The sequence below is a fragment of the Mustela lutreola genome, chromosome 15 (assembly GCF_030435805.1).
Source record: "Mustela lutreola isolate mMusLut2 chromosome 15, mMusLut2.pri, whole genome shotgun sequence".
Classification (NCBI taxonomy): Eukaryota; Metazoa; Chordata; class Mammalia; order Carnivora; family Mustelidae; genus Mustela; species Mustela lutreola.
Genome location: NC_081304.1, coordinates 47639467 through 47650953, shown reverse-complemented (window position 1 = coordinate 47650953; position 11487 = coordinate 47639467). Strand labels below are relative to the sequence as shown.

The 11487-nt window shown below is 45.2% G+C and overlaps 1 pseudogene; it reads right to left on the bottom strand.

Moving 5' to 3' along the window:
• Window positions 1-2461: 2461 nt before the first annotated feature.
• LOC131815644 (serine/threonine-protein kinase ULK2-like) overlaps window positions 2462-11487 on the bottom strand; it is a 77122-nt pseudogene continuing 68096 nt past the window's right edge.

The following is an 11487-nucleotide window of genomic DNA, read 5'->3' as shown; positions in this document are numbered from 1 at the left end:
GCTCTCGGGCTCCTGCTCCAGGCCCAAGAGGGGCTGTACAGAGCTGCGGGCTCACCGGCTTCTTGAACTCTGCGGCCTCCTGCAACGCAGAAGATGCGTCCAAACCACACAGAAGCCTGCCTTTCCCCCTCCTCCTGGACATCACCAGAAAAGTGTTACAAGGACATGGGGGTGAGCAGGTCTGGGGCACGAGACACATCACACAGGGAGGAGAGGCCCCTGCACACAGGCCCCGCATCCTAGCCCCCAGCCTGGCTGTCCAGCCCCTACCCCAGCCGTGGGGCCTTTCTCTTGGGGGGGAGGTTGGATTACTCCCCAAGTCTGTTTTTCCATCTGAAAAATGAGGCAAGTAAGGGTTGATACGAGGATGGAATAAAGCAATAAATATTAGGTTGAAACAACATTTGCCTAAAATGACAGATTGCCTGATTTGCCAGATTGACCCAAAAGGGTAAATAAGGGACGTGTGAACACAGCTTGCCCGGTGGGTCCGCTGGGGAAGGAGCCGCACCCTTTCAGAAGTCGTCCAGCTGGAGAAAATGTGGTTCCAGTGAGCCCTAAGGCCAGGCCTCGCCCCGAGCAAACACACTCCTCCCCAAAACCAAATGGCAAGGGGCTGTGGACCTCCAGCGCAGACCCTAACATCTAGTGTTCCCGAGGGTAGGCATAGGCCCAGGGTGGCTCCAACTTCATGCTCAGGAACTTGTTCCATCCTCACTGTGACTCCCTGAGCTCTGTGCCCTTGACCCTCCGCTGGCAGATACAGATGCATGAGCCTAAGGGCACACAGCTGTGCAGGAGGCAGTTGGAGGCCCAGGGCACCCCCATGCCCAGGGAGGTAGAGAGCTGTTTCCAACGAACAAGGGGTGAGACAGATGCCAACCCCCCAAGAGTAGGACAGTCCCAGAGCAGGACAGCGCCAGGTGGCCTCCCCTGAGGGCAGACTTTGGGGAGCCTCTGTGCCAAGGTGGGAGAAAGTGTGGGGCTCCGGGAAGCGCCAGTGCAGAGTCACCTCTGCGGGCTCCTCGGCTCAGACCCACTCCTGTGAGGGACCCTGGAAGCTGTTGAGAGGGACACCCTGAACAATGAGAAAGATCTTCAGGGCACACCGAACACCGAGCTAAGAGCAGAGGCCCTCTGGGGAAAGGGGGTCAGCCTCGGATGAGTTCTGCTTGCAGGGCATGAACGTGGGAGCTCTCGCTCTGCTCAGCCCCTGCAAGGACAGCAGGGTCTCTGCCTCCATGCCTTCCTCTACCACAGTCAGCTCCCGACCACACCGACCCATCAGCTGTGTGGCTCTGCCTCTCTCACAGGAGCTGGATTTTCGGGGCTGACTGCCTGTTCCCTGAAGAAGTGTGGTGCTTTTCTAGGCGGATGGCTTTGGATGGGGCTCCCTCTGGTTCCGGTGAGGAAAGGACCATCTCCACACTCTCCCAGAGGTGTAATCTCACAAGGGCTTGGGGGAACCAGGAAGGGACATGAGTAGGTCCTGAGAGCTTCCTCAGCTGAAGATTCAAGGGTCTAGGCCCCAGGGGTAAGTTGTCTCGAGGCCCTGTAGAGGTCACGTTAGGCTTCTTCCTTCTCGCCCTGGGGAGGCTGAGGATGCCCCAGCCCTGACAGTAAACTCCTCTCTGGGACTCTGTTAGTCCTCTGGACAGGGAGAAGGGAACGGGGCCGAAGGATGTCCAGTACTGGGCGCACTTTGGGCAAACCCTGACCGCATGGATAGCCAGTCAGCTGATTCACTGGGACTCCTCTCCTTACATCTGTGTGGTCGCTGACTTCCTGCGTTCTGGCTCGAACCTGGGTGGCAAGCCATGAGTGTGCTTGTGAATTCAAGGATAGGAAATTAAAAAGATGCTCATGGAAACATAAAGCATTTATTATTGCTATAGTCAAGGCAAAATCTCTGGAAACAATTGGCCTTGATAATGGGGGTAGAATCAGAACCATTTTTCATGAGTTTACAGTCTGTTTTCTGCCGTCCACACGTCATAGTTTCACACGCGGCATGACGGACCTTTGTTACACAGGAGGGAGAAGAACGAACTTGGGAATCACAAAGCATGGCTTACCTACCTCCCTTAGTTACCTGACTTCAGACAGATCACTTGCGGTGAACCTGTTTCATCCTGTGCTGATTCAAAAAAAAAAAAAAAAAAAAAAAGGGACGGGGCGGAGGGGCCTGAATGAACCCAGCTGCTTGGAGGGCCTCTTGAGATAATGTGGCTGAGAACAAGGAGGACATAAATGAAATTTCCTGGGATGCTTGAAAAAAATGATACAAAACAGAGTATTTCTAGTAACAGTGTTTGAAAGCCTTGCAGGGAAGGGTGGGAACCCCATCGCGTAGCCTCCGAGCATCCGATATATTGGGGCAAGACAAAGGACGTTGATGCCCAAGCCTCCAGACTCACAGAGGAAGGAGCTGGCTTGACAAGCCATGTAATATGGACCCAGCTTTACCCTAGAAACACTTTCAGTTTTATTTTACCTTAATATACATCTGTACACACAAGAATAAAAAGGCTATTATACAATGATTCTGTGAGTTTTACCTAGTTTCGAGAATAATGCATGCAGTTACAAATGAGAGGTAGAAACACTGTATTAAAGACCTAAAAACACAAACATTGTATAAATAAATATTCAAATTAACTGCTGGAATTTCATACAGATAAATAAGGTAAAAATTACATTACTTCATCAAAGTAAAAGAAAAACCATGTTTTTGTCTGTCTGCATCAGTATCCTAAAATTAGATTAATGCCAAAGAGCTTCTGAGCAATTTGTCAGAGTTTGGGTTATGTTACCTAAAAGGGTAAAAATAAAAGGATCAAAACTGGAGAATGGTTTATTCAAGTATTCAAGCAGATGCGGAAAAGAAACGAAACCATACATGATGCAGGAACCATTTCTGGAGGGATGTGACCTGCCCACGTTCTCCATGACCAGCCGTTGGTGGACCGTCAGGACGGACACGAACCATGCACGTTAGGCTGCAAAGAGCCGCCCGTCTTCCTAAGAGAAGACAAATCTCATTTGTCACTAACTTCATGGAGAAACTCCACATCACCAACAAGCCTTTAGGTCATCAACCTTGTTTTGGCCCCATTAAAATTCTTGAGAGGATCCGGAGTTGGTATTTTTCTCTAATACTGCCCAAATAAACCTAGCCTTTAGTAAACCTAGAGATCACAGGCATCGATGCACACTCCGCATGCACAATAAAAAATACAACCAAAAGCAAATGGCCAGCAACTCAAAAACACCACTGAGAAAATCTGTATGTGTAGATGGAGAGGTTAAAAAAATGCAAAGGTTCACACGAACACAAGTTTTTACCATTTAAAAGTCCACTAGAAGTTACATGTGAATTCTGGAAAGGGTGTGTGTATATAACATAATCAAGAAAAATATTTTAAACAAGTCCATTGTGCCTCAGTTAGTTTTAAATTGCAAAATCCAATACATAGTTGTTTTAATAAATTAGTGCAATATGAAAGAGTTTGGAAGATGAACATGTGTCCATATTTGATCAAATGGAAGAGTTCACCACTTCTGCCAAGAGCCTTCTATCAGCTCGTTCTCGAGCTCGCTCTTCCTGGGATGTGTGCTCAGGTTCAGACAAACAGACCCCAGTTATCACACTGCTTGGATGAGATGTCGTTTTTTTTTTTTTTTTTTTTTTGGAGATGTCGATTTTTATTTTATTTTTATTTTTATTTTTTTTTTTACTTTATACCTCAGTAAACGCGTGGAATTTCACACACTGCCCTGGTGAACTGAGTACAGAGCCACCTACTTTGTTCCGTTCTTAATTATCCTTAGGAATAACTGTACCGATCATTCTATTTCTAAGGTCCATTTATTGATCCCGTCCAAACTGAGAGCCAAGTGGAATATTCTGCTTCTGTTTCTACACAGAAAAGGGAAGGGCTGATGCCTCCACTAAGGCAGATTTCCTACAAGTCTGTAGTTTTTTTGGGTGGTTTTCCTTTTTGAAGTCACGCTTGTTCTTTGGTAGTCGTCCTGGGGCTGGGTAAACAGAACCCAAACTGTCATCCCAAACCTCTCTCCTCAGTCCCACCGCTGGTCCAGGGACGAGCCTGTGGCTGCTCACAGGGTTGCAGAGCTACAACAGAGTGCTGACAATCTCAATACTAATTTTATCTAGAAATAAAATAAATTCATAATGAAAATCATGTCTATTGTCAAAACCAAAGTAAGAAGAACTAATGGGGGGAAAACCCCAAACCCATCACCATTAATTCTCCATGTGCACCCTTGCCCCTGACCTTTCTTTGGCCCAAAGTTGGCCATTTGAGTATTTTGTCTTCCTTCTGACTGATAATTGTTTGGATGTAATTTCCAGCTCGGTGATGTGCAGTGGCAAAACTGAGGTTGGTACGTAAAACACAGGACATTTAGGTCTGAATGGCCAGCTTCTCCCAACTGCAAGTCATTTCAGAACTGGCATCCCTTCGAGGCTGTGTGGTATGAGCATGTACACTCTGAAGGGCCCACCATCCCCTCCTCAAAACCCAGGGCTTCTTTCTGATAAATGATATCATCACCCGGCAGCCTATCAATCTCCACTCTGCTGTCTATCCTACATCTACCCTGGAGTCTTCATAAAAGTCTTCAGTCACCAATAAGCTCATGAAGCTTAGAACAGTTGCCTTTATTATTAACAATAAAACCAAAGCTCTCTACAGATGCAAATACACATCTGCCAACACGGTCATGCAGTGTGAAAATCCGAAGTCACAAGGACTTCACGTGCATTATCTCAACCCCTCGAACAACTCTCTCATCTTTCAGAAGAAGAAACAGACCATGGGAAGGGTAAAGGATCGGCCCGAAGCCAAGATCCAAACCCAGGCCATATGGTGCCGGACTCTGCTCACTCCTCCTGCTGCACCTGTAGGAGACAACTGGGTTGTCTGTCTTCTAAGTCGACTTACATTTGTGTACATTTTCGATGTTGGCAGGGTCCTGGGGAATCTTAGTGAGGCCTTCCAGAAGAAGGGCTGCCTTATGGTAGCGATAAACGATGTCTTCGGTCTGCTGAAACATCTCATCCAGGGCGGCAGACTGAACCTGAAGCCAAGTCGGCAGAAATGAGAAGAGTCTCAACTTTTCCCAGAAAATACGAATCCATCTGGGCAATGCAGCTTTTAATGGAATCTATCTAAAATTAACACATTTTGACAAAATGATATCATCTACCAAACTATATAAAACTCAAAAATTCTTCAGATAGGCAAAATAAAATGGGAGTTTCTTGACGAAAGAGTTCCTCTGCACTCTCACATCATCTCAGACTCAGACGAAGGACTGACTAGCAGAACTTATGCTCCTGAACTGGCTCTTCTAGGACTGCATTAAGAAGTTTCTTTTAAACATACGCTTTCACACTAGTGCAGCCTGACACTTCATTAAAGTACATTTTGTAATAATAATGGGGCGCCTGGGTGGCTCTGTGGGTTAAGCCTCTGCCTTCGGCTCAGGTTGTGATCCCAGGGTCCTGGGATGGAGCCCCACGTTGGGCTCTCTGCTCAGCAGGGAGCCTGCTTCCTCCTCTCTCTGCCTACTTGTGATCTCTGTCTGTCAAATAAGTAAGTAAAATCTTTGAAAAAAAGTACATTTTGTAATAAAAAATAATTAAGTGGTGTTAAAAGTCATCTCTTAGCTTGCTTTACTCAAAGCATTTTCGGGTGTAGTCATTCATTCGCTCAGAGATGTGTGCTGAGCACCTTCCTGTGTTCCCAGCACTGTGCACATGGTGAAGGAGAGCATACCGTCTAGAGGGATGCGCGGGGCTGGGAAACATGGCATTCTAAGGCCAAGGGATACGTGTTACTGGAGAGGGAGCCCTGGATGGTAGGGGATACATGCTGGGTGCGTCTAACGCAACCATGGATGGAGAGAAGATCAGGGAAAGCCTCCAGGAAGTGGTGTTTAGGCTGAGTCTGGAGGAGGACCAGGAGATGGCCAGGTGGGAGGAGCTTTCCAGAAAGAAGGGACAGCAGAAGTATTCACAGGTTGTGAGTATTTCAGAAGTTTTCCCAACAGTATTCTGAAATGAGGGCCCAGATGGCATCACTTAGGGTGAGTCAGCAAACCCAACCTGAACGCAGTCTCGGTCACTCAGGAATGTGACGTTACCCAGTCAATACGGCATTTCCTAGCCAACGGGCACATTCTGCTTCCCCTTAGGAGGGCAACTTTGCCTGAACGATGCACTCCTGACTAATAAATTCCGTTCTTCTTTTTTATGACCCCTCCCTCCCTTTTAAAAACCTTTATTTTATTGAGCCCAGCAGAGGTCCCCACTGCTTGCTAGGTGGGATGCTGTCTGACTCGTGAGTCATTTAACAAGGACAGTTCCATCTCCAGTTTTACTTGGCTGAATTTTGTTCTTCAACATTCTCTTTAATCATGAAATGCCAGGACTATCATTAACCCAGTATCCTAATGTATTTGCCGATATCGTCTGTGTCTTCCAAACAATACTTTAAGGCCACTTACAATTAAAAAAAATTGGGTACTGAAAGTTCATTCTGAAAAGGAAGAAGAAAAAATGAACTAAAGATAGTGCTAGTATAGGTGAGTTTTCTGTGCAGCCTGGGCAAACTTACTCAAGCTCCACTGACTGCTCTTATTATCAGAAAAGAAGGGAGCATCACACTGCTTTGGAGAGAACATTTTTCCTGGCAAACTTCTAAAAATCAAATACCATATGAAATCTTAATTCAGTACAGAGTGACAGAATGCATATTATTCATAGCAACAGTTTAGAGCAAAATAATATCTGTTATTTTTATCAACAGTTTATATTCCAAAGTTATTTTCCTATGACTTGATAATGGTTTTCAAAATGAGGCCAGGGGTAATGTAACAGTACAATTCCAAGTGGACAACTTTGGAGGGGAGGTGGGAGAAAATAAGATTGGTCGATAATTCCCCCCACTTAGTCACTTCTTTAACAGTCCCTAATTTCATCTCTACTTCAGAGCAATTTCCCCTCCATGAGACAGAAACAATATTTCCAATAGTACAACAACACAGTTGGAAAAGCAGATTTTACTTTGCGTCTTTACTCAGGTAGGGTCAGTAAGCAGAGTCAGGGCACATGCGCTGGTGAACAGCAGGATTTCTCCTAATTTTTATTCCAAAATTTCTGAAACAGTAGAAAATGCAGAAAATGCAGATCTAGCCAAAGCCTTTAGATGCAAAGTATAAAAAGATTAGACTGTGCCTAATGTGAGCAATTTTTAAGAGGTACAATAAAATGTCACCACGTGTGGTAGCCAATGTCACTTAATGTGTTACTTGGGCTAATGACACCCAATTACCTCTGTCATTAAGAAGGAGTCACAATATTTGGGGCTTGGGAATTGTTAAGGGCAGGAACTTTTTTTAAAAGGATAACATCAAAGGGCGCCTGGGTGGTGCAGTTGGTTAAGCCTTTGACTCTTGGTTTCGCCTCAGGCTGTGATCTCAGGGTACTGAGACTGCGTCCTGCGTCAGGCTCTGTGTTCAGCACAGAGTCTGCTTGAAATTCTCTCTGCCCCTCCCACTAGTGCACTCTCTCTCAAAATAAATACATCTTTTAAAAAAATAATAAAGGGAAAATGCCAAGTAGGTATTCAACTCAGAAGATTGGCCTATATAATATTCAATATTTAAAAGGGTTACCATTTCTACAGCACAAGAATAGATGAGTTTCTTTGTAGTTACGCTGTTCATTTCATCGATAAATCTCTGTCAGAAAAGAAGCGATTCAGCTTTTTTGTAAGTTTCTTGCACACGGTGATGCAGAATTTGTATCGTTCATTCAGATTTTTGACAACTGGAAGAAGTTGAGATGAGAACTAATTTTAATTTTCCTCCCAAAATAAAAATAAAGTCACAGTGACATGCACCTTTTCTGCCAATTTAAGGAAAGTAGCACTAAATCGTCCTTGGGGGAAAAAATGACCAGAAATCAGGTTCTTTCATGGGTTCTCTTCCAGTTAAGGAAAAGTTGAGAATAAAGAAAGTCATTTTGGCTGTTCTCTGTATCAATTAAATGGCAAGAGCACAACCCAGGAAAGTCAGCATCTTTGCCCATCTAAGAGTTTTTTCTAGCACAGACTCTGCATAAAACTCTCTCTTTGCGTAAAGGGGAAGAGGGCGGCGTGAGATCGCAGGCGTCGGCGCGGGTACTGTCGCACGCCTCCATACCTTGTTTCACAGCCGTGGATGGGCTCAGCTTCCCGGACTTGATCTGGGCTTTGGCGAGATGCAGAGAGGCTGCTAAGAGCTGTGCGGCTTTCATGTATAAGACCAGCTGCTCCACACGCCTGCGCCGGAAGGAAGGCAGAGAGTGTTATCCTGTGAGCCAACGTGCCACACTCCGTCCTCTACCATTGGGTCACCAAAGAGCATTTCTAAAGGAATATCATCCTCCTTGACATAAAAAAATATATATATATTTATTTAACAGAGAGAGATATAGAGAGAGAGATCACAAGTAGGCAGAGAGAAAGGCAGAGAGCCCGATGCGGGGCTCCATCCCAGGACCCCGAGACCATGACTTGCGTGGAAGGCAGAGGCTTAACCCACTGAGCCACCCAGGCGCCCCCTCCTTGACATTTTTAATGTACAAATAACTCCTGAAGGAAAAAGTTTCAGCACAGAAAAAAGCATGTGTGAAAAGACTCAAGAACCAATACAACTTCTTCATCATCAAATACCTTCAACAATATAAGTCACAAGGAAGAGGCAATACTAAGGCTGCACAATCTTTGAGTCTTGGCTCACAAGTGGAATCACGCCAGTGACATAACCAAGAGCTCCCTTGAAGCTCTTTATGAGACACAATCTCTTGTGTCTGACAGGACCTCCATCTCAGACATGAATTTACAGAAAGCATGGAGAATTTGGAAGCAAACGGCAAAGGGGGCACGTACCCCCAGTCTTTGCTCAGCTGGCTGATCTGGTCCGCGACCACACTCTCCTGGATCTGGTACAAGGAGACATTGGATGTGCACAGCCCCGGGTGGCCGTCAGGTCCAGCACACACTTCGTGAACATCAGCATCACATTGAGGTGCATAAGGTGTCTGTGTGTTCTCTCTGTGGCAAAGCCAATTTGTCTTAGAAGCTTAGAAACTAAGAAGACCAGCATACTTGTTTCTGTATATACACCGCGGCTGAAGCTACTGTGTTTTTATACTTACGGACATCAGAATGAATAGAACAGACTACAATTTTTAAATTCCCCAAAACTAGTAGGAAAATAAGCACAGGTGAAACACAATGTGGGTGTGTGGGTGTGTGCATGCGTTTGTGTGTATGGATGAGAGCAGCCACAAAATTAAGTTTCAAAGATGAGGTCATATGCTTTTACTAGAAACAATAACGACAACAACAAAAACAAATCAATATCTGAGACAAAACATGACAAAACAAATACCAGGATTGTAAGGTTATTCAAACCACACTTCTAGACAGTTCTGCAAATTCTACTGACTTATAGTTTGAGAGATGCTTTATTTTAATTTCCAGTGGGTTTTCAGTTCACAGTGATTCCTGACACCAAAGCTTTAAATCTTGGTTAGCTGTCCAGTTAGTTAAAGAGGGGAGTAAGTGTAGACATAATAGCATGCATTAAAAATAGGTAGTCTAAAATTAGTGTTGTTTCGAGATGTGTTTTTAGCTATAAATGTTTCTTGAAATCTCAAATAAGACTAAGCTTCTCATTCTCCTTTTATGATTAAAAAAGGATGAGAATCATTTCCTTGAGAAAGGAGAAATAAACCAATTAACTTGTGAAGGTCTTCCTGCTCTCTTACATATATATGTATACATATACATGCACATAGCACTATATATTCTAATATACCGTTAAATATACTGGAAAACAATTTGTGTCTAATTTGACTGAAAATACTCAGACAACTGCTTTTCCAATTTTAGCCCTGGGTTAAACACATGTTCAAAATTATGACTAAATTCACTAGGAACTCACTGATATATTTTGCACGCACCATTTTATAACTTCTAAGTGAAAGAATAGACATTCACACACAACAGAAATGCTAGAGGTCCAGCATGGAGAGAGCATCTGTTCTCTGTTCGTCTGGAGAACTGATCATTTTAATGGAAATGTAAGCCAAGTCAGCACTGTGACCAGTGGGAGGACACAGTGTGGGCTCCTGAATGCTGTCCTGGAGGCAGGACTGAGGAACTGAACTGACATAGCCATTGCAGTCACTGAATGAACCTCGCCTGTTCTCAGTCTGTGTTCACAGGATTCTGATATGGGTCTCCCTGCACAACTGGCTCCAGGAGGGCAGGGGCTGGTCTACCAATGCGAGCCTCTGCCTGCTAGGGTTATTTCTCCGTGTTAGTGACACATCTAATTACGCTTGATTACTTTTTAAGCCTAAGTGTGTCATTTTTATGTTATAAAGAAAAGCAAACACTGAAAATAAAAAGTTCTAGTTTCAGGACCAAGATTATGCTTTCCAAGTCCTATTGATGGAAAGAAACTAAACTTCAGATGAAAAATCTGTATCTGTCACTTCCTATCAACCAAAGCTTGTTCTGGGTGAGTGTCACTGTCCACATTATTCTGAAAGCGTGTCAGCAGTGGTTTTCAAATAGAAAAGACAAGGCGAGGTAAAGAAAAGAAAAACAACAGCAACAAAAACAAAAAGAAAAAGGCACTTTTGGGAGCAGTCTGCTCTCCTCCCTTGGCTAGAACACCCTCGGCGGCTCTTCTCACCTCCATCAGCATCTCCTCCGGCAGCTCCAGGGCTTCGAAGGTGATGAGCCCCTCCAGGCTAGGGGTTGAAGCACCATAAGTCATGTATCTCAGGCTGGGAGCAGCCTCGGGTCCCGGAGGGGAAGCCCCCCAACCGGGCCCCGGCGGGGAGCCCACACACACGCAGCTGTTGGCGGAGCACAGGGAGCCCTTGGGCTGCTGCTGCAGCCGGCTGCAAGGGGACAGGACCGTGAGCATGTGGGCAGGTGGGCTGTGCCCGCCCCTGACGCCAGCCCAGCAACAGTCACGGACCCCCTACTGGAGCCTATGAAGAGGTTTTATTTCTCTGAGGTCACCTTTATTCCTTGTTTATACATCTATTTCATCGACATCATCATGGCTAGTTTTTTTTTTTTTTTAAGATTTTATTTATTGATTCGAGTGTGAGCAAGTGAGCCAGAGAGAGAGAGAGAGAGAGAGAGAGAGAGAGAAAGAGAGAGAGAGAGATCAAGAGCAGGGGGAGGGGCAGAGGGAGAGGCGGATTCCCCACTGACCAGGGAGCTGGATGCAGGGCTCCTTCCTGGGATTCCAAGATCAATACCTGAGCTGAAGGCAGCCGCTTCACTGACTGAGCCCCCCAAGCACCCCTACATGGCTTGTTTTAAACAAGTTTATAGCGTATACATTTCTCCCCATTGTTCCACAGTCCTCCTCTTCATAAAACGCAGC